The 23,215-nt window shown below is 51.6% G+C and overlaps 1 protein-coding gene across 4 annotated transcripts in view; it reads left to right on the top strand.

Moving 5' to 3' along the window:
• LMO1 (LIM domain only 1) overlaps positions 1–23,215 on the top strand; it is a 52,279-nt gene that overhangs the window by 21,274 nt on the left and 7,790 nt on the right. The gene's annotated exons all lie outside the window — the stretch shown is intronic.

Here is a 23,215-nt window from a genome sequence, read left to right as displayed (position 1 = left end):
CTATTTTGGTCTCTCTCCCTTGGAACAGATGGATGATTGCCAGCGAGCGTTGGCGGCCGCCCCTCTGTGGTCATGGGCAGAGGAACATGAGGCCTGGCCGAGGCGCAGTGGGCTGCGGGTATACCGCTGACAAAATTGGGAAGTGGCCATGGTTGGATGGGGCCAGGCCCTTCTCTGAGCAGAAGACAGAGCTGGGGAGCCTACTGGGGGCATGCCCAAGCTATGTTGGGGTCTTTAGTAAGTGTGGGCCCCCTCTAGAGCTGCATCCATGCAGGGGGCAGAGCTGCCCCCAAGTAGCCAGCGGGCCAAGGCTGTTGTTCAGATCCACCTCCAGGGACCAGAGGAACCCTGATCAGGAGTGCTAGGAGATTGGAAGGGAGTTAGAGAAAAGGGCGTTGGTACCATAGCATGCCAGGTACAATGTGCTGGCTGCTACCTCCACGATCCACCAGGTCCAACGCCTCCACTATGGTTTTGTGCTCCATGCCCACCATTGAGGTCACTCTGCCCTTATACCGTCTCATCTCTACCATGAGAACCACCACACCTGACTGGTTGGGCGGCTAGTGAGGATTAAATGAGAAAATGTCCATACACTTGATCAGCCAGGAGCCTCATGCCTGTGCAGGGTGACATCGTTCTCCACACAATGACAGTATGATCAAATAATCTGGTGCCCAGTCTGGTGCCTGTTTACTACCTTGTTCACTCACTCTCCCTCTTCCAGTTTATCTGTCATGACCACTGATCACTGAAGTTCAGGAAGCAGGCTGACTTCACTCCTTATCACTGTCCAGATCCCCAAGGCAGGTAGCTTCATAGAAGAGGCCTCCAGGACCACTCTCTGCAAGCCCTTCCATCTCTAGGGGCACAATCAAGGCTGAAAGTGGGCAGGAGAGTTGGCCAGGGTTATATAGGGAACCCAGAGCTTCGGCTTCTGAGTTCTGTGCCCAGCTTCGTGCCCTCTGACCCCTGCCTCCAGGCCTGAGGAGGCTGAGTGGTAGAAAAGTCTGAGCATCCAGTTGTGGCCCTAGCCAGCCTACCGACAGCGCGCAGGACAGGCTTCTGTCCTCAAACGTAAGTCCTCCTGGCAGGTGCTGACGGGCACTAACCTGACCTCGGTTTTCATGGACGAGAGCAGCCCCGGAGGTACATGTGGCGTGAAGCCCATCCTGCCCGCCCACCCTGCCCGTAGTGGAAGGACACTGAGGCATGGTGGGCATCCTCCCACCCTCAGGCTTAACCGTTCACGGCGCTGTTAGACTGAGTTTTCCTGGCAGGTCTGCCCTTGGGATGGGGCTACCCCAGTGGAGTCAACTTGTATTGGCCTACAAGAGCTGATTTCGCACATCTCTTCCCAAATCCGAGCTCAGTGGCATCGCATTGGTAGCTGGAAATCAGCCATGGTGGGAATATTAACACCATGGAAATTGGCAAACACTACAAATAAGGGCTTATTTTCAGATAAATGCCAATTGTTAAGCATTTGTCAGCACACAAACGGATTGCATTCATCTGGGTCTCTGGACCCACCTCTTCCTGTTCTGCCACCATGGTTCACCCCCATCCCACCTGGCATCTTTCTCCTGGTTCTCACTACAGCCAGGGACCCCGCCTGTGCTATGCCAGCGTTGTGCCTGAGACCTGCTGCCACGCTCGCTGTGCCGTGCAGGTCTAACACGGCCACCCCGCTTTGGTGTTCCAGGTAGACCCCGGCATTTGCCACTGTGCTCTCGTTCCTGCTGCGCCCCTTGCCTGGCAAGCCCTCTCCCCTGCAGTTGGCCTTGCGGGAGAGTACGGTGACCAAAGCCTCTTATGGACCCTTCCAGGCCACGCTCAGAGCCACGATCCACCCTACCTAGCAACAAGCTGGTCTCTTGCTGGAGCGTAATCATTTTGTGTTTTATCTAAGGCAGGAGTCCATGGTGGCTGACACAACTTGGGGCAAGTTCAAAGCAGGTGGTGTGAGAGGAGTGAGCAGGCTGGTCCAGGCTGCAGAGGCAGATCCCCCAGAGTGCAGGCGTGCTGGTCAGATTGGGTCACTAGCTCCTACCTCCTGCCTCTTCCCCACTGAGCCTTCTTGACTGGCCTACTGTCTTCACATACGGCCTGCCGGCATGATTCAGGACACACGGGTGCTAGTCCCAGCTGACTGCTCTGGGACTCCAGACAACTCACTGCGCCTCAGTTTTCACATCTCTGCGATGGGAGCAATACCTAAGGGGCACCTAATGTCTGTGTACACGCTTGATAAACCAGGAAGCCTCATGCCTCTGTGGGGTGACCTTGTTCCTGCACAGATACAGTGTGATCTCTTTGGCTTTAGCCTCTCACTCTTTAGGGCTCATATAAACACACTTGCTATCGTTTCACTGAACCCTTAAAAGTGAGGCATCATGCTCTGCAGGTGTATCAGTAAATTACTGCTGCATAACCAACCACCCCCAAACTCAGAGGCTCCAAACAACAAGCATCCGTTTAGCTCTTGAATCCGTAGGTCAGTGATTTAGGCTGGGCTTAGCTGAGACATTTCTTGCGTCTCAACTGGACTCTTGTGCGTGGCAGACGGCTGACCTACTGGATGCTGCGGTACCAGCATCCCCCATGATCCAGCAAGCTCTTCCAGCCTGTTCTCAGAGTAGAGACAGGTCAGGAGGGCGAGTAGAAGTACACAAGGTTTCCTGAGGCCTGGGTTTGGCTCTGGGAGGTTTTTGCCTCTGCCACATTCTGTCGGCCAAAAGAAATCACAGGGCCAGCCCAAGTTCTGGAGGGTAGGGGCTGGGGGTGGTGGTCAGATTGTGGTCCTGCAGGGAGGAAGGAGGTGGAAAGTCACATGGCAAAGGGCGTGCATACATACCAGCAGGAGGGGTAGAGAATTGGGGCCATTTCTGTACTCATTCCACCAAAGCATCTCCCACGTATGATCTCATTGAATACTCTGAACCACCCTAGGAAAAAGCTACCCGTATTATCCTCATTTCACAGATGAGAAAACTGCTATACAAAGAGGCTGTGTAATTGGTCGCAGGTCCCACACTTGCAAGTGCCAGGGTTCAGGCCATCTCACTGCAGAGTGTGTTCTCTGAGCCAGGCGTCTCTGCCCCCTCCCTGTTCCAGCTGGCGGACTGGGAGGTGGGGGAGACGGATGCTCAGGGAGGGTTCAAGGGAGAGGGGGTGGAGCCAGCAAGGGGCCGCCTGGGGACCAGGGGAGGGAGGCTGGCGGGGTAGTTTTTCTGGGGGGCCACCTTTGGAAGGCAAGCCTGGATGGGGACCACAATGAGGTCAGCAGCCCCCACGGCCTTCCCGGGCTTTTCCTCTCTGTCCTGCGATGCCACTGGATGGTGGGAAGGGGTGGGAAGCTCGCTGCTTCCCAGAGCTGACTCAGGCCTGGGTACATATGCAGATGCAGCCAGGCAGGAATCAATTCATTGGTTAGCCTCTCGCCTCAAAAAAAAAAACTGGGCGGTAAGTGGGCTGGTGAGAGGCCTGTGTACATTCATAAACCAGCTGATTGAAAAGCAATATTTCAGATAAATACAAGCCAGCGATCTATCAGTGGTTGTAATAAAACCCAGGCTTCAGGCTGTGATTTTATTTTGAAATAATAAGAATTGCTTGATTCTTTTTACTTGAGTTACCATGGTAATTCCGGCGTGGAGCAGTGTTATATTGATTTAGAAAGTGGACAGTAATATTTCTTTTGTGTTATTCTGTTTCTAGGCCTTGATTTCTAATTTCCACTTGGAGATTACTTTTATAAATTTCTTAAGTCCTTCCACTTTTTTTCCTCTCACAGTATAATTTTCCTCTCATACGCCACTATGTTCTGAGCTTATTGGTTTGCTCTTATTTTAAATTAAACTTGCTGGTTTCAAATATTGAAATGACATCTTTGTCTGTGTCTGTACTTTGGTTTAGCAAAATATTACAGTCTGACGCTTTCTGCTTAATAATTTAAGGGAGGCATTCTGTCGGCCTCACTGGGTGCCGATAACTTATGACTCAACCAGCGCAGGCCTTAAACTCCTGACATTTTAATATTGTGTGGCGGGAGCAGCAGCCCCTCTGCTCTGAGTCTTGGTGGAGAAAAACCCATGTGGTACCCCAGAAGGGAGTTTTAATAATTCAGCCTTGCCGGTTGGTGTGATGGCTTGATGGAGAGGGGAGGGAGACCCGTTCTTCCCACAGAAGAGGGAGCAGCTCTGGCCTGGGCTCCTGCAGCCCACAGCTGGCCCCTGCTTTGTCCTGTCTCTCTCCTCCCTGAATCTTTAAAAACTCCAATTCCTGATCCCTGATGTCTGGGAAGGTTGTGTGGAGGCTGCCTGTGGGTGCCATCCAAATGCTTAATCTCTTGTTTCTCAACTTCCCCATTTGTAAAACAAGTGGAACCCACTAGCGTGGGCTTTGAGTCAGACAAACAGGTTCGGATCCCACCTCTGACACTCAGTGATTCTGAATAGTAAGTTGTAATAGTAGTTCTGACCAGTCAAGTGGGTGTGATCACGACCGCCTCCTAGGTCCGTTGAGCCTTCAGTGGGCCAAGCTCCTGATGGTCTTGTAGATGGTTGGTACAGTTCCCTAACCTTCGGCAAGTGTTAGTGAGGAGCAGGGGAGAAAATGGAAGTGGTTATGCTTTGAAACACTTACTCTGCTACAGACATGCGTGGGGTTCTGAACCCTGGGAGGATTGCTCTTTGGGAAGGACCTAGGACTGGGCTCCAGGAGGTGGGCCAGCTCCACTCACTTTCCTGGGCCACTCAGCTGTGAGCAAGGTCATCTCACAGTACTCCTTAGCAAGGACCGGACTCCAGAGGGAAACACATAACAATATGGGTTATAGGGCTGAGATGTGTCTTCAGGGCCCCCCCCCACCCCCACCCCCGGCCTGAGGAGAGGGCCCTGTCCTGTGTGGTATGCAAGTGCCGTTGTGTGTCACCCACCTATTGCTGTGTAACAAATGGTTTCATGATTTAGCATCTTAAAACAATACCCATAGTATCCGTAGGTCAGGAGTCCAGGTATAGCTTATCTGGGTCCTCTGCTCAGGCTTCTTTGCAGACAATAATTAAGGTGTTGGCTGGGGACATGATCTCATGTCAAAATTCATCTGGGGATTGAGTTTCCCAGTTCACTCATTTGGTTGTTGGCAGGATTCAGTTCCTCCTGGGCTGTTGGTCTGAGGGCTTCCATTCCTCACTGACTGTGGATCAGGGACAGTCCTCATTTCTGTGCCACATGGGCCTCTCCAACGTGGCAGCTTGTTTCCTTAAAGCCATTGAGAGAGTGTCTGCTAGCAGGCAAGAGGTCAGTCTTTTATAAGATGTGACACATCTAATCACAGATGTGACATTCCATCACTTTGGCTATATCTTTTTTCTTAGGAGCAAGTCATTAGGTCCCACTCAAACTCAAGCAGGTAGGGGTTACACACGGGCATGAGTACTGGAGGACACGATCACTGGGGACCATCTTAGATAGCAGCCTACTGTGAGAGGTCAACAAACTCTGGCCCCAGGGTGGCCAACGGTTTAGCTGCCCCAAGAGACCATGAAACATCAGTTCTATCCCAGGAGGCCCATTGCCTATCCCTCACACCAGGGAAGGCCATGGAGCCTTTTATTTAATCTTCATGGCACACTTGGGAGGTTGGCAGTTGAAACACTAGCCCCGTTTTGCAGAGGAGGAGGTTGTGCTCAGAGAGGGAAAGACTGCCTAGGATAGCCCAGCAAGTCAGTATATTGCAGCGGAGCTCGGACTAGAACCAGGCCTCTGCCTGCCGCCTGCTGTGGGCCTGGGGAGGAAGTGGTAAAGGCACTCCCTGGCCCTGGTGGTGAGAAGCTATAGAGCTGATTGTGAGCACACACAGGGACCAGGGCTAGGCATGGGAACTGCTGGATTCCTCATTTCACAGATAGGCTTGCGGAGGACGCTAGGAACCTGCAGTGCAGCCGTCTATTACCCAAGGGCCTCTCTTCTCACTCACCGGTAACCCTGGGAGGAGGTGAGGGTGGTTCCTTCCTGAGCCAGTCTTCCTGCAGCTGTTGGACTGAGGGCCTCAACCCCTCCCCAGCCATTGCCAGGCCAGGGGGAGCCAGCATCTTTGAAGCCACTTGAGCAGTTCTTCACATGGGAGCAGGACTGATGGAGGCTCTCCTGTGGGCTGAGCACAGGGCGGGGGGCCGGCACTCCTGCATCCACAGCCTAGCTCTGCCCCCAGCTCAACAGTATGTCCCTGGGCAGGCCGCTCTCTGGGTCTGTGTGTCACCATTTACATTTCAAGAGTTACTGGCTGTTTGATGCCTAGTGGTACCCAGTATGGAGATATGTCTGTGGGGAATGAGTGTATTGAGGCCAAGGCCAGGAGAAAAACCACCCTGACAAGATTTCTTTGTCTTTCTTTGGCACCCTGGGGTCAGAGGAGTAGAGCTCCTAGGGGAGAACATCTGTGGCCTCTGGCCCTCCATATTCGGTCTTGCCACATTTGAATCCTTTCCAGCTGGCCCCAGGCAGAGCCTTACCTAAGAGGTAGAGGGGACCCTGAAGCAGGCCCAGAGCCTAGAGGCCAGTGAACAGAAGTCACAGCCTCAGGCCTCAGAGGACCATGGTTTGTTATCCCATCCCTCCTTGGATGGCGGAGAAACTAAGGCACCAAGAAGCATTTATGTCCTCTCTCAACTGAATATCTCTGAGTAGAAAAGTCGGAAGCCCAGCAGGGGCTGCCTCAAGCCCACAATGGGGTGCCGGGGCTGTCCCCCATATCTTTGCCTGTTTGTCAGTGGCTGTTTCCTGCAGGCAGCTGCCCTCACTCCAGCTGGAAGCTCTTTCCCATCTGTGAGGTGTCTTGGCAGGGGCTGGGGCTCTGGAGGAGCAGAGGGCAGTGGGCAGCGCCCCCTCAGGGACCGGGTACTGACCTGGTACGCAGCCCACATGCAGAGTGTGACCGGCCTGTTCTGCCCCAAGGATGTTTTCACAGCATTCTTTGATCCTCAGGACGCTTTATCAGATCAGTGCTAGAATATGCCTGCGTGTGAGAATAACATCTCGTTAATACTATGGGAAATGTAAAAATTAAAACTATGATCCAGGAAAGAAATCAGAATTGTTGGAAATAATTAACATAGCAAAACTGGCAGCAGTTAGGACGTCGGCAGCTGGCAAAATATGTTATTGACTCAAAGTTGACGGAGGAATCAGATCTTCCCGATAAAACTTAGATCTGCTGAAGTTGGCTCAGGGAATCTTTTTTTTTTTTTTTTTTTTTGATAGAAATAATTATCACAAAAGAAATCTCAACAGTGTCAAAAGCTCTAGTTCATATAATTTAATATGAGCCCAAAAGTGATCATGAACCAAATAGTGACTTAAAATTTAAAAATAGTCGATCCCAATGAAAATAATTCCAGTAAGGAATTTTTCTTTCTTTTTTTAATGTATTTTAAGTGCCAGGAAAAAGAAAAGGAATTCTAGTAAAAATAAAAATGGAGAAGGGGCAAAAAAATCTTAGTTTAACTCTAGTGAATAGAGAATTGATCAAGAAATCAAATGGACTTAATGAAGCTCAGTAAGAACTACTTTCTTGATGAAAAATCATCAATGGTAGTATAATTCCTAGTAAAATATATGGTTAGGAGCAAGTTCCTAGTAATAGATGCTTAGCAATTACTTTGTTGAGTGAATAGTGAATGAATGAATAAACAGGCAAAGGAGGTTAGGAGGGGAGCAGAGAGGGTCACAAGGAATGCTTTGTCCCAGAGACAGGACAGACTTATACTTTAAGGAAAAAAAAAAATATATATATATGTAATTTATTTATTTGAGAAAGCACAAGCAGGGGGAGCAGCAAAAGGAGAGGGAGAAGCAGGCTCCCCACTGAGCAGGGTCCCTGACATGGGGCTCCATCCCAGGACCCTGAGATCATGTTCTGAGTCAAAGGCAGACACTTAACTGACAGCCACCCAGGCGCCCCAGACTCATACTTTATTAAGACTATTTGTACTCCTCTGGCATGTTCTCCATCACCACCCAGCAGTTCTCTAATTCTCAGTGGACACAAACTCAGTGTCCTACAACTTCACTCAATTCTGACTCCATCTAGCACTAGCTCCCACAGGTTAAAGGTTTGGTCCCACAAGACTGCCCCCACTCTGGAGGCCAATTTATAATCCCAAGCTGCCATCTGTACTTCCGACTGGCCTGCTATCAATTGGGGTTGCCATGATCCCCTCCTCAGGTTAGAGAATTCACTAGGAAGGCTCACAGAACTCAGGGAAACATTTTCTTACATTGACCAGTTCACCGTATAGGATATAGGTGAAGAGGTACCTAGTACGAGGTCTGGACAGTTGGTTTCCCATCCCAGGAGCTTCTGTCCCTGGGGGACTGGTGTGCACCACCCTCCTGGCACATGGATGCTTTCACCAACCCAGAGCTCATCAAGTCTTGTTCAAGCGTTTTGATGAAGCTTAGTCTCCAGCCCCCTCCCTGGCTTTCCTGGAGGTCTGTCAATGCATAGGGCAGGAAATGCCAACCCTCCTCATTTCTTGGTCATTCAGGCCACCAGCCCCATCCTGAGGCTAGCTGGGGGCCCTCAGCTTAAGTCACCTGGAGAGCATACAGACAGGTGTGCTTAGGAGGGGCTCCTCGCCAATAACAAAAGATAGTTCTGTCACTCAGGAAGCTCCGTGCCAAGAACCAGAGACAAAGCGCAAATATGTTATATCACAGCTACTCCGGCGAAAATAAATCAGAGGAGATAACATGAGAGCAGCAGAAACAGCACATGATGTGAGGGGGAAGGATTCTTCCTTTGGAGCTTTCCAGGGTGTCTGTGCTCCCCCTTCAGCCTAAGACTGCTCCGTTTCTTCATTCCCTCAGTTTCCTGGTGAGCCTGTGGTCCAGGTGGTGGCTTATCTGAGGTCTCCTGGGGATCAAGATCCAGGCTAGAACCTCTTAGCTGCCAGAGGCAGGGCCTGGACTTCCAGAGTTGAGCCCCAGGGAAGGCAGACCAAAGGTCCTGGCTGCAAGCCTGGCCTCACCTACCTCCGTCCCAGGGGCCCTTGCTTGCCCTGCCCAGCTCTGGCCTGAGGCCTCCCCTGACCCTACCCTTCCTCTTCTGTTGCTGTCCCATGACCGGACCGACTGAGATCCTGGCTTTCCAGGCTCCAAAGGAATGATCTGAAGCCCGGGGGCCAGAGGCAGGCGGGAGCACACCAGCGCAGGGAAGCAGCCAGTCCAGACCTGCCTGGCCACCCAGGGGCCGGTTCCTAACCCCTCTGCTTCATGTGATCTGTCTGTAAAGAGTCGGTCTGCCCTCCTATCTCTGGGCCAATTTTCTTTCTCAGACTGGCTTTTGTGAAAGCTCCTGATTCTAGGACAGAACTGAGTATCTCTACGTTATCTGTGTTTAATATAGTCCACTCCCTAATTATATATAGCTAAGATCGGCCCTGAGAAGAACAGACTGTGTCTGAGGGCACCTCCATGTGGTGTAAATGAGTCTAAAGTCTTGCCTCTGCAGTGAGCAGACTCTCAGGGGCATCCAAGGGTGGCACTGCTCCTGCCTGGCTGCCCTGGGCCCCGAAACCCACCCGGCCCACTCCATCCTGTCTCAAAGTACACCTTCTTCTTTCCATGGCCCATGCTCCCAGGAGCTCCGGCTTCTCTTATAGGGTGAAGGCTTTGGATTCCCTCCCCCAAGAGGAGAGAAACCCCAAGAGCATCGGCCCAGGCACAGGCAGATTTGAAATCTTTCAAATTCTGTAAAAGAAACAGTAGCTGCACAAGGGGGTGACAACTTACTGCAGAGGTGGCTTTCCCATGACTGGGGAGGGAGGTAATCAGATGGACTTTGGCTTCCAGTCCTGCTCTGCCTGCCTCCAACCGAGAGATCTCAGGCAAGTCTTGCTCTTCCACCCACTGCTATGTGACCCTGGGCCACTCCATGTATCCTCCCCGAGCCTGTTCCCTCAAGGGCAAATCAGGACCCAGCGCAGGTAAACCCTGTCCCTTGCGCAGAGCTCAAATGGGAGGTTTTCATGTGTCCTGGCAGCCGGACAGCACTGTGTCCAGCTGAGGAGCTGTTAGCGAGAACGTGGTGGCTGCATAGAGTGAAGGGTACCTGCCTCCCCTTACCCCGAGGCAGGGGGCCTGCTCAGCCTCAGGACCTGTAGAACTTTGGAAGAGGAGTTTGGAAAGCTGGGGGATAGCTTCCCAAGGGGGTGGCTTCCTGAGACAGCAGCCCAGGATGAAGCCGTGAAGACTCATGGGACCAGCCTCAGGCCTAGAAAATGGGCTTCTTTCCTCTCGCCCCACGGTACAGACATCCTCCTCTAGTGACCAGAACTGTCCTGTCCCCTCCTTGGGGCTGGTCTTTGTGCTGAGATGAGGCCAGAGGTGCCTGAACCTTCAACCTAACCTTGGCTGTCCCTCCAGACTCTGTGTGGCTGGGGGTACCTATCATGGTGTGGGCCTGGCGCCCCCTTTTGGCCAGAATGCTTCATCTTCTTGAGTTACCCTCCTTTACCCTCTCTGATTAGCCTCAAAGGAAGTTGTCCTGAGCCTGAGCACAGCGTGCACTCTCCCTCCAGCCATTTCCTTTTGCCCCAGAGGCAGCCTTGCTGAGTAACCACCCCCCTGCCCCACCCCAGCCCCAGTGGCCTGGATCCAAGCCTGCACACCCCTGTGCTTGCTCACAGGCTTGCTAGGACAGGGCAGCGCTCCTTAAGGACCTCGCTGTGATCTTATTCATTATATGCACATAGCATGACTTGTGGTACCCAATGTGGGACAAGCTCAAGGTCTGAGAGAGGCACTCTCCACCATGGGCACACCCAGGTTGTGAGTAGGGCATAGGTCTCCAAAGAGAAAATGCAGAAATAGCAACAAAAGACAAAACATGAATGCAGAGGTGGAAGCAAACAGATCAGAAGAGGGTGGTGGATCCAGTAGTGTTTGAGTTTCCTGGGAAGCAGGGCTGGAAAAGTGGGTACAGTCAGATTTCTGGATGGCGAGGCTAGGAAGGAAGACGAGTGCTCTGGGGAGCAGCCAGAGGGAGATGGGTAGCAGGGAGCAGGGCCTGACTCCCACCCTCCCAGGAACCCTCTCTTGGCCCTCAGACTTGATTTTTTTTATCACCTGGTTCCTTCTGTTCTCAAGGAGGTATTTGTTTTGTTTTGCTCTATGTCAGCTTTATTGAGATATAATTTGCATGCCACAAAATTAACCTTTTAAAATGTATAATTCAGTGATTTTTAGCATATTCACAATTGTGGAACCATCACCACTACCTAATTCAAGAACATTTCTGTCACCCTAAAAAGAAACTTCATACCTAGGAGCAGTCATTCCCCATTCCCCATCCCTGGCAACCACCAGTCTATTTTCTTTTTTTTTAGGATTTTATTTATTTATCCATGAGAGACAGAGAGAGAGGCAGAGACACAGGCAGAGGGAGAAGCAGGCTCCATTCAGGGAGCCTGTTGTGGGACTCGATCCCGGGTCTCCAGGATCACACCCTCGGCTGAAGGCGGCGCTAAACTGCTGAACCACCCGGGCTACCCACCAATCTATTTTCTGTCTATAAATTTGCCTGTTCTGAACTTTTCACATAAGTGAAATCATACAACATTTGTGGCTGACTTTTTTCTCAGCCTGACGTTTTGGAGGTTCATCCGTGTTGTAGCGTGAATCACTACTTCCCTTTTATGACCAAATGATACCCCACTGTATGTATAGACCACATTTTATTTATCCACCCGTCAGTTGATGGATATTTGGATCGTTTTTCCTCTTTAGCTATTGTGAGTAATGCTGATATGAACGTTCATATACAAGATTTTGTGTAGGGACATGTTTTTACTTTTTCTTGAGTATAAACTTAGGAGTGGACTTGCTGGGTCATGTGGAAACTCTTTGTAGGGATATTTGTTTTTAATCTCAAATAAACAGGGCCAGAGTATTTTGGAGAAAAAAAATCCTTAGCTGTCTGAGCTTCCTTGCCTGGTCCCTCCTGGGCTGCTAAGGTTTGGGGAAACCCTGGGTAAGTCCTTTCTCCTGCTGGCTTCAGTTTTCTGATCTGTGAAATGGGGTTCTTATGGATCCCTGCTCACCTTAAGGGCTTTTGTTAATAATTATTACTTCCATATCATGTCAAGGATTCCAAAGCACTCTGTTGGCTTTAGCTGCTTTGATTCTTTAGCCCTGTGAGTGGGTTGTCGTGTTCCTGTTTTGGTGGCGGGGAAGGTGAAGCTCAGATAGGCTACAGGACCTGACTGAGTTTACATTATGGGTCAATGGCCAAGCCTGACTTTGGACCTGGACTCATCAGGTCCCTTGCCTAAACTCCTGCCTCAAATGCATCCACGGTTGAGGCTGAGCTCTATGCTCCGGAGAGACCTGCCTGAGCCACCATCACGTTCTATGCCCCATCCTGGGTGCTGGGAAATCAGGGCCCAGAGGCGGCCTAGTAAGGGCTCTGAGGATAGAACGGTACTATGGGAATAAGGACTTGGCAAAAGTCCGCCTTTTTAGTTGTGTGTCTTTGGATAAGTCTCTCCACCTCAATTTCCCCATCCATAAAATTGAAACAATAATTGCTACTCGTAGCACCAGGGAGTGTGGTAAGATGTTGTATATGAGGGAGCAGGCCTGATGCCAGGAAAACAGAAGGTGTTACCTATACATGTGGAGAGCTTGGAGGGGGCACGGAGTATTGCTGGGCCGTTGAGAAGAGGCTGGGCTGCTCAGGACCGATGCTAAGGAGGCGATGCCACTTGGGGTGGCCAGGAAGGTGAGAGGTGGGCCGTCTCCAGGCAGGCCCACCGTTCCCCAGCCTGGAGCTACCAGAAACCAGGAGGGGTTGCCAGGGGTCTCAGGAAAGAGCTCCCATTTTGAGGAGAGTTTGTGGTGCCCCCAGTCTTCTCCCCCAGCCCGGCCCATACCTGCCTGAGAGGGGGGCTTGCATGACTGCCTTACTTACCCGGAGTGGTAATAAAACACTTTAAATTTATTGTGACATTTGGATTTAATTAAAAAGTACACACTTAGGGAAGTAGAACATAATGGGGAGAGAGGCAGGGTGGCTTTTCCCCTCCTTTCTTCCCCAAACTAATTAGCGTTGTATTTTAAATTGTTTATGTGCCGCTAATCATCGTAATAAATCATTTATACTGAAAAAGACACACTCGGCTGTGCCCGCCGCGCGGGTTCCGCTCGCCGGGCTCTATCGCGAACAAATTGATCTGGAAGTGAATTTATTAACCACTGGGGAAGAAATCATTAGTGCTTTCTCTAAACATTCCCCAGGTACGCTTTATTGCTGCAGTTTATGCTGTAACTAAAAGGAGCATTACCCAGGCCCGCGTTGTAATTTCCTTGCGGAACCGGCAGCCCACTCCGGGGCGAGGGCGAGGGCGAGGGGGCGCAGGGCTGCGGGGCCCTGGCCGCCTCCCCCACGTGTGGTCCAGCCGCCCCAGCCCCTCCCCTGTGCTCCTCATTCCAAAAGGGGCTCCCCAGGAGGTCTCTGTGGGCCCTTCCAGGCTTCCGCCACCCCTTCTGTCGCCTGGAGGCTGAAGAGGAGTTCAGTCACTCGTGGTTATGTCTCAGGCTTCAAGGAGCAGTGGCCTCAGATTCGGAGAACTGGGGAGCAGGGGTTGTGAGGTCGTCGGGGCTACAGAGGCTTGTCGTGGGCTTGCCTGTCCACCCAGAGATGGGGAAGGCATCAGTGGGGCGCCAATCATTCGCTTTGGGGAACTGTGGCTGAGCAGGAACCAGCGGGACCACAGCTCACGCCACCAGGAGCGTCCTCTGCAGGCCCAAGCTTCCAAGGCCTTCCTGCTAGGGGCCCTGGGGCCTTTTCCAGGGTTTGGCTGGGCAGTCTGTTCTGCTCAGCTGCCTGTATCCCCGTCCATCTCACCATGCCAGGCCCAGAACGGTGCTCAGTACTCCACACATGGTCTGTCTGGTGATAGCATGACTGTCAGCTCCTTGGCTGCAGACACCATGCCTTGGATGATGCGGCCTGCAGCGACCACACCAGCTTTCCCAGCAGCCAGCTTGTGCTACCGACTCACGCGCAGGATACTCTCTTTTCCTTTGCACTGGGGGCTTCAGACCACTCTGACTTCACAGGGCCTGCTCTCCAAGACACTCACATTTGCAGCAAGCATTCTCCCACCAGGTTACTGGAAGGGAAACTCACTTCTGAACCAAGATCTCTCTGGGAGCCTGTGACTGGTCTAAGATAAACCCTGCCTGTCCATCTCCAAAGCTCTTCTTCTAAATGGCTTCATCCCCTGGTGCCCTATGAGCCTCCTCCTCCAGGTCAGGAAATGGACAGGGATCTGGCCCACACAGGCCTTGCCTTCAGCTTCTCTCATCCAGGTCTAGGGGAACAGCCCCCAGGGCCTTAACAGGAAGCCCCAGGCAGGCACCCCAGAGGTAGTGCTGTGTCAGCAGGAGCCAAAGGGGCTCCTGTCCTTGTGACTCTTGGGGGTGGGGCACTGGAGTCTCCCTCCTCACCCCTCAGTCCTCCCCTCCCTCAGCCAGTCCGATCCGTGGCTAGCAGATAAGTTCTGGATGCTTTGAGAAGGAAGAAGAACCCAGCATCTGGCTAGGTTGAGCCTGCCTGGAGGGTCCCCTCCTTGTGTCTGGAGAACACATTTAAAAGTTTGAATTCAAAATTGATTTTGAAGGGCCCTAATCTCTGATCCCCTGGCGCTCACGGTGTGTCTGCAGCTCCTGCCAGACTCTCGTTTTCTGGTTCAGCGCGTTGGTGCTCACGTCCCTGATGCTGTGAAATTGAGACTCGTCTGAGAGTCCATGCCCTCCTCCTCTGCTGAGATTGCAGGCCCCTTGGGAGCCCTGTTTCATTAGATGGGTGACGTGGGCTTTGCAGGTGCCCAGGGAGCCACTGAGTTGCTGTCTGGGGAACACAGCTTCCAGACACTTCCCCTCTGATTCCCCACAGCTGCGCAGCTCCAAGCAGCATCCTGTCAAGGGACCTGGGGACTTGCTCCAGCAGCCCACGATAGGATAGGGCTTGGTGGAAGCTACAGATGAGAAAGGCTTGAGCCTGGGGTTCTTCTGTAGTAACCTTCAGGGGCTTTTTCTTCCCACTGGCCCCCAGAGGCTCAGACTTGGCTGGGAATGGGGAGTGGTCACATCCATAAGCTAAAAGGACCCTCAGGTGGGGAGCAGAGGAGGGTAGGTCTGTGCCAGGGGAGAAAGGGTATCCAGAACAGAGACACAAAGGGAAAGCCTGAGCTGCTGAGGTTACACAGATGACTGAACCTTGGGGCTCTATTCCCCGATGGTCAGGATGGAGTATTTATGTGCAAGGAAACACTCAGAGGGGGACTTCATTCCTCACAGGTCTGCAGGGGTTGAAGAAGAGGATTACTGCCCCTTGATCTAAAGGGTAGAGGGTTTATATGTACAGCAAAAGAGCTGTCATTTCTCAGCTGGAGCCCTGGGGTGGGCCTCTCATTATTCCGGGTTGAGAATGGCGAGACCTAGGTACTGCCACAGTTAGAGCCACATAGTTATAGATGCCTAGCAGTGTGTGACATGGGGCAGCAGCAAGCCTTGTGAAAGCTCCTATCTCTGGGGAGCCTACCTGTCTGCATCAGCTCCCTCTGGCCAGCAGACTCTTAACCAATAACATCTGGATAGGTCTCCTCAGTCTCTTTATTCATTAACTGGACTGATAGTTTAAAAGTGATTGCTGTGAGGCTCAGTACTGGACACACAGTGGTGAACAAGACAGGACTCCAAATATAGGCCTTCATGGGGCTTTCATTCTTATGAGAAAGATCACCCATTCGTCTTAATAAGTATAATCACACACACACAAAAAAAAGTAAAACAATTACAAACTATGATTAAAAACTCAGAAGGACATGACCAGGGAGCCATTTATTTTTTATTTTTAAAGATTTTATTTATTTATTTATTCATGAGAGACAGACAGAGGGAGGCAGAGACACAGGCAGAGAGAGAAGCAGGCTCCATGCAGGGAGCCCGACATGGGACTCAATCCCAGGACCACAGGATCACACCCTGGGCTGAAGGCAGACACTCAATTGCGGAGCCACCCAGGCACCCCAGGGAGCCATTTAAATAAGGAAATAAGATGGTCAAGAAAAGCCTCTCTGGGGAGGTGACATTTAAGCTGAAGCCCAAGGATGAGAAGGAGCCAGCCACATGAAGAGGCAGAGAAGGGTGTTCTGGGAAGGCGAAAACAGCATGTGCAAAGGCCCTGAGGCAGGGGGAGATCTGAGGCAGGGGCCAGACCGCATGAGGATATCATAGGCTCGTTGAAGAGGGTGGATGTTATTCTCAGCCCACTGGAAGTTATGGAAGGGTTTCAAGCTGAGCAGTGACCTGACCTACTTTGTTTTGAAAGATTTCTGTAGCTGCTGCACGAAGAATGGATCTTAGATAGTAGACATGAGAGGCTGGTCAGGAGCTATGCTGACAGTGTGGTGAAAGATGGTGGTGGCTCTGGAAATGGAAGGGAGAGGCGGGATGGGGAGTGGAAGTCAGCAAGGGAGAGGGAATGAGGATGATAGAAGATCTGAGCGTGACTCTGAATCTCTGTCCTGAGCATCCAGGTGGATGATGGTGTTAGTGTGATGAAGGGAAGCCTGAGATAAGGCTACAGGGGCCTCTCCTCAGGGAGGAGACGTAGAGTCCTGTTTTGGACCTATTGCTTTCGAGTTATGTCTGGGACCTTAAAGAAACAGAGAACTAGAAGAGAATGAGCCTCCGCTCATCCTGCAGATAGCTATGCAATGAACTGAAGTGTCATTCCCCGTGGCAAACTCCAAATAACGGTGCAGTTTCTGATGTTTCTAAGTCCCCCTCACTAAAGAACGGCCGAAAAGTGCATGTCTCTGGAGAGCAGATTCCATTTGTACCTGTTTTGGTGCATCACTCAGGCTCCTGCATGGTCTAGACTGGGTCCCCTAAAGCCAAAGCCAGACACCAGGCAGTGTTGGGTTTGGCTTCCCTCAACAGTGAGGCCCTATGAGGTGTGTGTGGGAACTCCTTAGCCCCTTCACCTCCAAACATGCGAAGGTCACTGTAGGTTCAGGCTTTCCATTCCTAAGGAAGTTTAGTCCGCCAAAAACATGATGCAAAGATACACCTTCATAGGAAATGGCTCCTCTAGGGGGCATTGGGGACCAGAGGCCTGTCCTGCCCCCATGTACCCTGCAAGAACTTCCTTTTTTTGGCAGAGACCAGATTGGGTCCAAGCAGAAGTTCACTTTTTCCACTGCTTAGGGAAAAGATGATGCCATACTGCCTGTGGTAAGGAGTAGAGCAGAAGCGGGTGGGGCCAGCAGCCTGGGTCCCAAGCCCGCTTGGCCACTCCCAGGCTTACCCTTGGGCAGGTTGTGATTTCTCTGACCTCCGGGGTCATTGTGAGGATGAGCATTAAGGAATGTAAAGCACTTAGCACATAGTAGGCAATAAAGGCTATTGTCATGCAGTTTCAGGTGACTGTAGTGGCTGAAGATGTATGGGGGCCAGCACAAGTCAGTGCTTCCCTTCCACCTTCCCTACTGTGGTGGACTGGACTGTGGAAACCAGAGGGATTTAACTCTAAAGAGACAGCAATTATTGCTGGACCTCCTTTCAGTTTCTTACCAAGCTAGGCTCTCTCTAGGTCCCCTCATTCACACACAAGTCCATGCCGGTTGATTGAAGCCCCCCACCCCCACCCCCAGCAGTTGAGTTCTGGGTCTAGAGCCCCCCAGCCCTCCCCTCACAGCTCAGCCCACCCCCTGAGGACACGTCACGTGCCATCTCAAGGCCTCTTTGTCCCCCTAAGACTATGATGCAGACACCTTAGGTCTGCCCCTCACAGCCCTTGTGGTCCATGTCCCCTCTTAGGCCTCACCTAGAAGCCTTTCCAAGGTCCCACAGCAGCTGCAGCTTCTGCAGGACCATCAGGTGAGGAGAAGTGGCCTGTGACCCACTGATGGCCATAGAGACTAGGGCCATCATTTCTCCTGTTCTTAACCCAGGCTCTGCTCTAAGCATGCCCCTTGCACTGCCCCACCAGCATCATTCTGGCATCTAGGCCACACAGGGTAACCCAGATGCTGCCCCAGTGAGCCTCCCTCAAATGGTCTGTGCAGAGAGAAGTCATGAGGCATGGGCTGGATGAGAACCTGAACTCCAGAGACTGCCAGGCTGGGGCTTGAGTCCCTGCCCTGCAGCCTTCTAGACGTGTGACCTTGGGTGAGGAACTGACCCTCCCTAGGCCTCTACTTCCTCGTCTGTTGAATGGAGGTAATCTTTGGGACCTCAGAGTTAATACAAGGATTCACTGAGATCACAGGTGTAGTGAGTGCTGAGTAAGTGGTGGGTTTTATGAAGAGGTGTCCAAAATCCTGGCCAAGCAGTGTCCATCTCAGTTCCTAATTTTTTTCACGGAGGTATAACACATATGCAGTAAAATGCACAAGTCCCAAATGTTCAGTCCAATGAGCTTTTGCATTTACATGCGCCCCTTTAACCACCACCAGATCAAGACACAGCACATTTCCAGTTCTTTGCCAGGCTTCCTCACACCCACTGCCCGGTGATAATATACACCTTTATTCTGACATCTCTCACCACGGATCGGTTTTGCCTATTTGGGTAATACAGATAAATAGAGTTATACGACACGTACCTTTTGTGTCCGGCTCCTTTCATTCAGCATTATGCTGTCTGATTCATCCGTGTTGTTACGTGTATCCGTGATTCTGTCCTTATCACGGCCGCGTGATATTCCATTGTGTGACTGCACAGTAGCATATTATCCATTTTACCGTTGGTGGGCTTTTGTGGTGTGTTGAGTTTGGGGCTGTTAGGAAGAAAAGTGCTCTGGACATCCTTGTACATCCCCTCTGGTGGGCATCATTTCTGTTGGGGGTATACCAAGGAAGAGTACTGTTGGATCATAAGACATAGATCATGTTTCTTAGCTGATTTTTTTAAAGCTACTGTATCAAACATTGTTAGGGGGATCCCTGGGTGGCTCAGCGGTTTAGCGCCTGCCTTTGGCCCAGGGCGCGATCCTGGAGTCCCGGGATCGAGTCCGTGTCAGGCTCCCAGCATGGAGCCTGCTTCTTCCTCTGCCTATGTCTCTGCCTCTCTCTCTCTATGTCTATCATGAATACATAAATAAAATCTTTAAAAAAAAAAAAAGTACTCCATGTCCATTACCTAATCCAATCCTCAGAATAATTCTTTAAAGTGGGCTGTCCTCATTTAGCAGATAGGGAAGATTGAGACAGAGCTGGGAGGTGATAGAGCCAGAATTCAAGCTGAGGCCACAGTCTATGTGTCTATACCGCCTGCCTCTTCTCCCAGACCCCCAGGACGGGCAGAGCCAGAGTGAATGGGACCAGCCCTCCAGTGAGCTGGCCGCCACCCCCAGCCTCCCTGCCATGGCCCTGTGGGGAGTTGGAGGCCACCGACACCCGGCTCCTCTCCCTCATCTTACGCAGTGAGCACGCCACCTGCGAAGGGGTGCACAGAGGGGTGGTAATGAACGTGCTCTAGGTGGCTGTAGCCACGCGTTTCAACAGTTGTTCTCGTTGGCTTTTGATTCCAAATGAGTAGGAAATGCTATTAGTTCAGGCCTCGCCTGCCGCATGGCAAGGCCCTGGGATAGGAGTGCAGTGAGACGAGAAATTGTGGAGATAAAACTAGTGTGAAATGGAGGCCTTCTCACAAGGCTGGATGTGTCCGTGCGAAATGAAGTTACTTCTGAGAAAACGAGATTTAAAGAGATTCTGCAGAATTAGATTACACTTTCAAATTTCCTTATTAAACAGGATTGATGCCGTGGAGGGGCCGCCGGCGGGCTCTGTTCGGGACCCTACTCTGCCGTTCTTGGCCCAGGTGCAGGCCCAGGGGGGCCCGAGCACCGTGCAGGTGGCTGGGACCCAGATTCCCTAAGACCACCAACTCCACCCCCTGGCAGCCAGAGTGGGTGTGAGAGGTGCGGGACTGCCTTTCCCTGCTGTGCATCATCTGCCGGCAGAACCTAGGGCTCTTGCTCTTCCGCTTCCTTGGGAAGGCGGTGTGGAGAACAGGGCGCCAGGCCTCTTACTCGTGGGTTTGGCTCAAATCAGAGCTCGATTTTGAGCTATGATCCACTTTTTTGGAAATGTGGTTTTTAAAAAGGCGGTAAAGGCACATGTGACCACTTGTGCATAGGTGTCTATAATACATGAGCACGCCCATCGTGTGTGTGCTCCGATGCGTGGGTGTGTATGTTCAGAGAACTTACTGTGCACCTGCTAGACGCTAGCACTGTGCTGGGGAGGTGGGATAAAACTGTTGTGGGGGAGAACCAGCAGACACAGTCCCACTTCTGGTGGACCCAGCATACATGTGATCATGTGTAAGTGCGCAAGTGTCCGTGTGCTGCTGTGCATATTTGCAGGCGTGTCCAGCATCTGTGTAGCTCTCTGTAACGCTCCCCTCCTGGGTCGGCGAGCACCTCATAGGTTAGCAGCACCAGCCTGACAGCATAGCAGATGAAGTCAGTGCTTGGGCCCTGGAGACCCACTGCCAGGACTCAAATCCCAGCTCTGTCCCCTACTAACAGTCTGACCCCAGACAGGCTGCAACTTTCTTGGGTCCTCAATTTCCCCATGGTTAAAATGGGAATAATAATGGTATCTACCTCAGAAGGCAGCTGTGAGCTGAGCACTCGGAACTGAGCCCGGCTAGCACCGTGAGCCTGACCTCCCTGCAAGCTGCCCTCCGCCCCAGCCCTGGGGTAGCCCAATCTCTCTGCCAGAGGAGGAGAGGGGATGACCACAGTGAGGAGGGAAAGCCCCAGAACTGCCTTGGGTAGCTGTGCTGTGGTGTGTGGACACAGGTTTAGAAGCACTGCAGAGACACATAAAGAAATGATAAGTGCCCGTGGCCCCAGGGGGGCCCACCCTGAGCTGCCACCATGATCCCTTCCCTCCAACTTGTCAGTGAAGCAGCCTCTTGGACAAGCGGGGCTGCTTTGCCCTGCACACGTCTGCCGTGGCCACTAGACTGTCCTTTGGGAAACACTGGGCTCTAGCCGGTGCCTCTTTGACTTTAACCATGGTGGCACATTCAAATCAGTTTATTTGCCTCAAAGTAAGTGATCATCACTATTTGAGGGGCCCGAGATGGAGCTGTGACTCAGGTCATCCCTTCCCATGTGCCAGATGGGGTGACATTAATCAGAGCTAACTTTTGACTGCCAGGTCCAGTTAGTCCCAAGCACTTCACATAGATACTCCCTTATTCCTCATGGCAATTCTGTGACCTGTGGACCATATTCATACTCATTTTACAACAAAGAAACCTGAAGTACAGAGGAATTAATGTCACACAGTCAAAGGTGTCACAAACCCAAATTGAAGAATACTCTATAACTGGCCTGCAGTCTTCAAAAAATGCTAGTGTCTTGAAACACAAAGAGAGGCTTAGGAATTCCTCCAGATTTAAGTAGGCTAAACCTGACAAATGAATGCTACACATGATCCAGAATTTTATTTTGCCATAAAAGATACTATTGGAGGAATTGGTAAAATCTGAATAAAGTCTGCAGGTGATAGTGTTATATCAATGATAATTTCCTGGTTTTGCTCATTGAATTGTGGTTATGTGAGAGAATGTCCTTGCTTTTAGGAATTACACATGAGAGTATTTAGGAGTGTGACGCTTCATGTCTCAAACCAACTTGCAAATGAGTCAGGAGAAAAAATTATAGGGAGATACACAGGGAAGGATAAAGCAAATATGGTCAGATATTCATATTTAGGGAATCTAGGCACAAGGTATACAGGCTTCTTTCTATTTTGCAACTTCCCTTAAAGTTTGAAATTGCATCAAGATAAAAAGTTAGGGACACCTGGGTGGCTCAGTGGTTGAGCGTCTGCCTTTGACTCAGGGCATGATCCTGGGGTCCCGGGATTGAGTCCCACGTCAGGCTCCCTGCAGGGAGCCTGCTTCTCCCTCTGCCTGTGTCTCTGCCTCTCTCTGTGTGTCTCTCATGAATAAATAAATCTTAAAAAAAAAAAAAAGATATAAAGTTAAAGGAAACAGGAACCAAGGGACAGAGCAGGGAGGGTGACCTGAGATGAATATTAATAATACTCCCCAGTTCCTATGTCAGTCCCCCCCTGGATGCCAGACTCAGCCATGGCTTCATATGTATGACCTTGTTCTGTCCTTGTTCTGTTACACCACCAAATGTGTGTAATGAGACCTCTATGGCTCCCATTTCACAGAAGCAAGCCGGAAAGATGAGGGATTTGCTCCAGACCTCCCAGCTACTGGGACAGTCCTCGGGCTGGCAAGTAGGCTCTCCTGAGTTCTAGCTCTGTGCCCTGAGCCTCACCCCCACTGCTGACTGAGTGTTGGTAGGGGGTGGGATGGGCAGGACCAGGCGCTTCTTCCTAGAGCGGTGGTGGAGGGAAGGTGCTGGTTCAGAAGATCCAGTTTACAGGATGGAGAAGGATATTATTCCAGGATTCTGCAGGGAGCAGATCCACAGTGCTATGCAGAACAAGCTGGCCTGTGCAGGGGACCTCAACTGCCAGATGGAGTTGCCGGCGGTGGCTGCAGTGGCACAGGGCATAGCTTGGAGTGACCCAGGGCTGGGTGGGGTGGCCATTCTAGGGTGGAGGACTGGCTTTGGAGGAGCTTGCTGGGAGGCCAGCAGGAGTGCTCCACAGCTGAGCTCAGCATGCTGTCCACGCTGGACACATCAGCAGGACCGGGAGCCGGTGGGCATGAGAAGTTCACATGTCCCCTATGGGGGTGGGGGTGCGGTTTGGCGGGAAGCAGGGGGGGCATCAACTGCTGAGGACTTGAGTCAGGCCTGGCAGGCCATTGGGGGGTCTGTGTAAGGCGGAGGGCTTTTCTCCTGGCTCGAGGGTGGGTGCAGGAAGAGCCGAATGACCTCTGGCAGTCCCTCCTGGTCACTGGAACTGTCTGGCTTTTCCCCAGATTAAAGAGCTGAGGGTAAGTGTCTGGCAGCCAGATGAGTCAGACTGGGAGGCTGCTTCCTCCTAGTGTCCGCCTGCCTGGCATAGAGGCGGGCTAGGGGTTTGGCCTATCTCCCCTCAAATGTCATCCCCCCACATACACACCCTGAGATTGAAGGGGAACTCACGGGCTACATGAACTGGTTTATTTTGCCAGGTCCCGTGTGTGTCTGAGC

This window comes from Canis lupus, chromosome 21, assembly GCF_003254725.2.
Source record: "Canis lupus dingo isolate Sandy chromosome 21, ASM325472v2, whole genome shotgun sequence".
NCBI lineage: Eukaryota > Metazoa > Chordata > Mammalia > Carnivora > Canidae > Canis > Canis lupus.
Note: the sequence above shows the minus strand (reverse complement) of the source record. Positions and strands in the feature narration are given on the sequence as shown.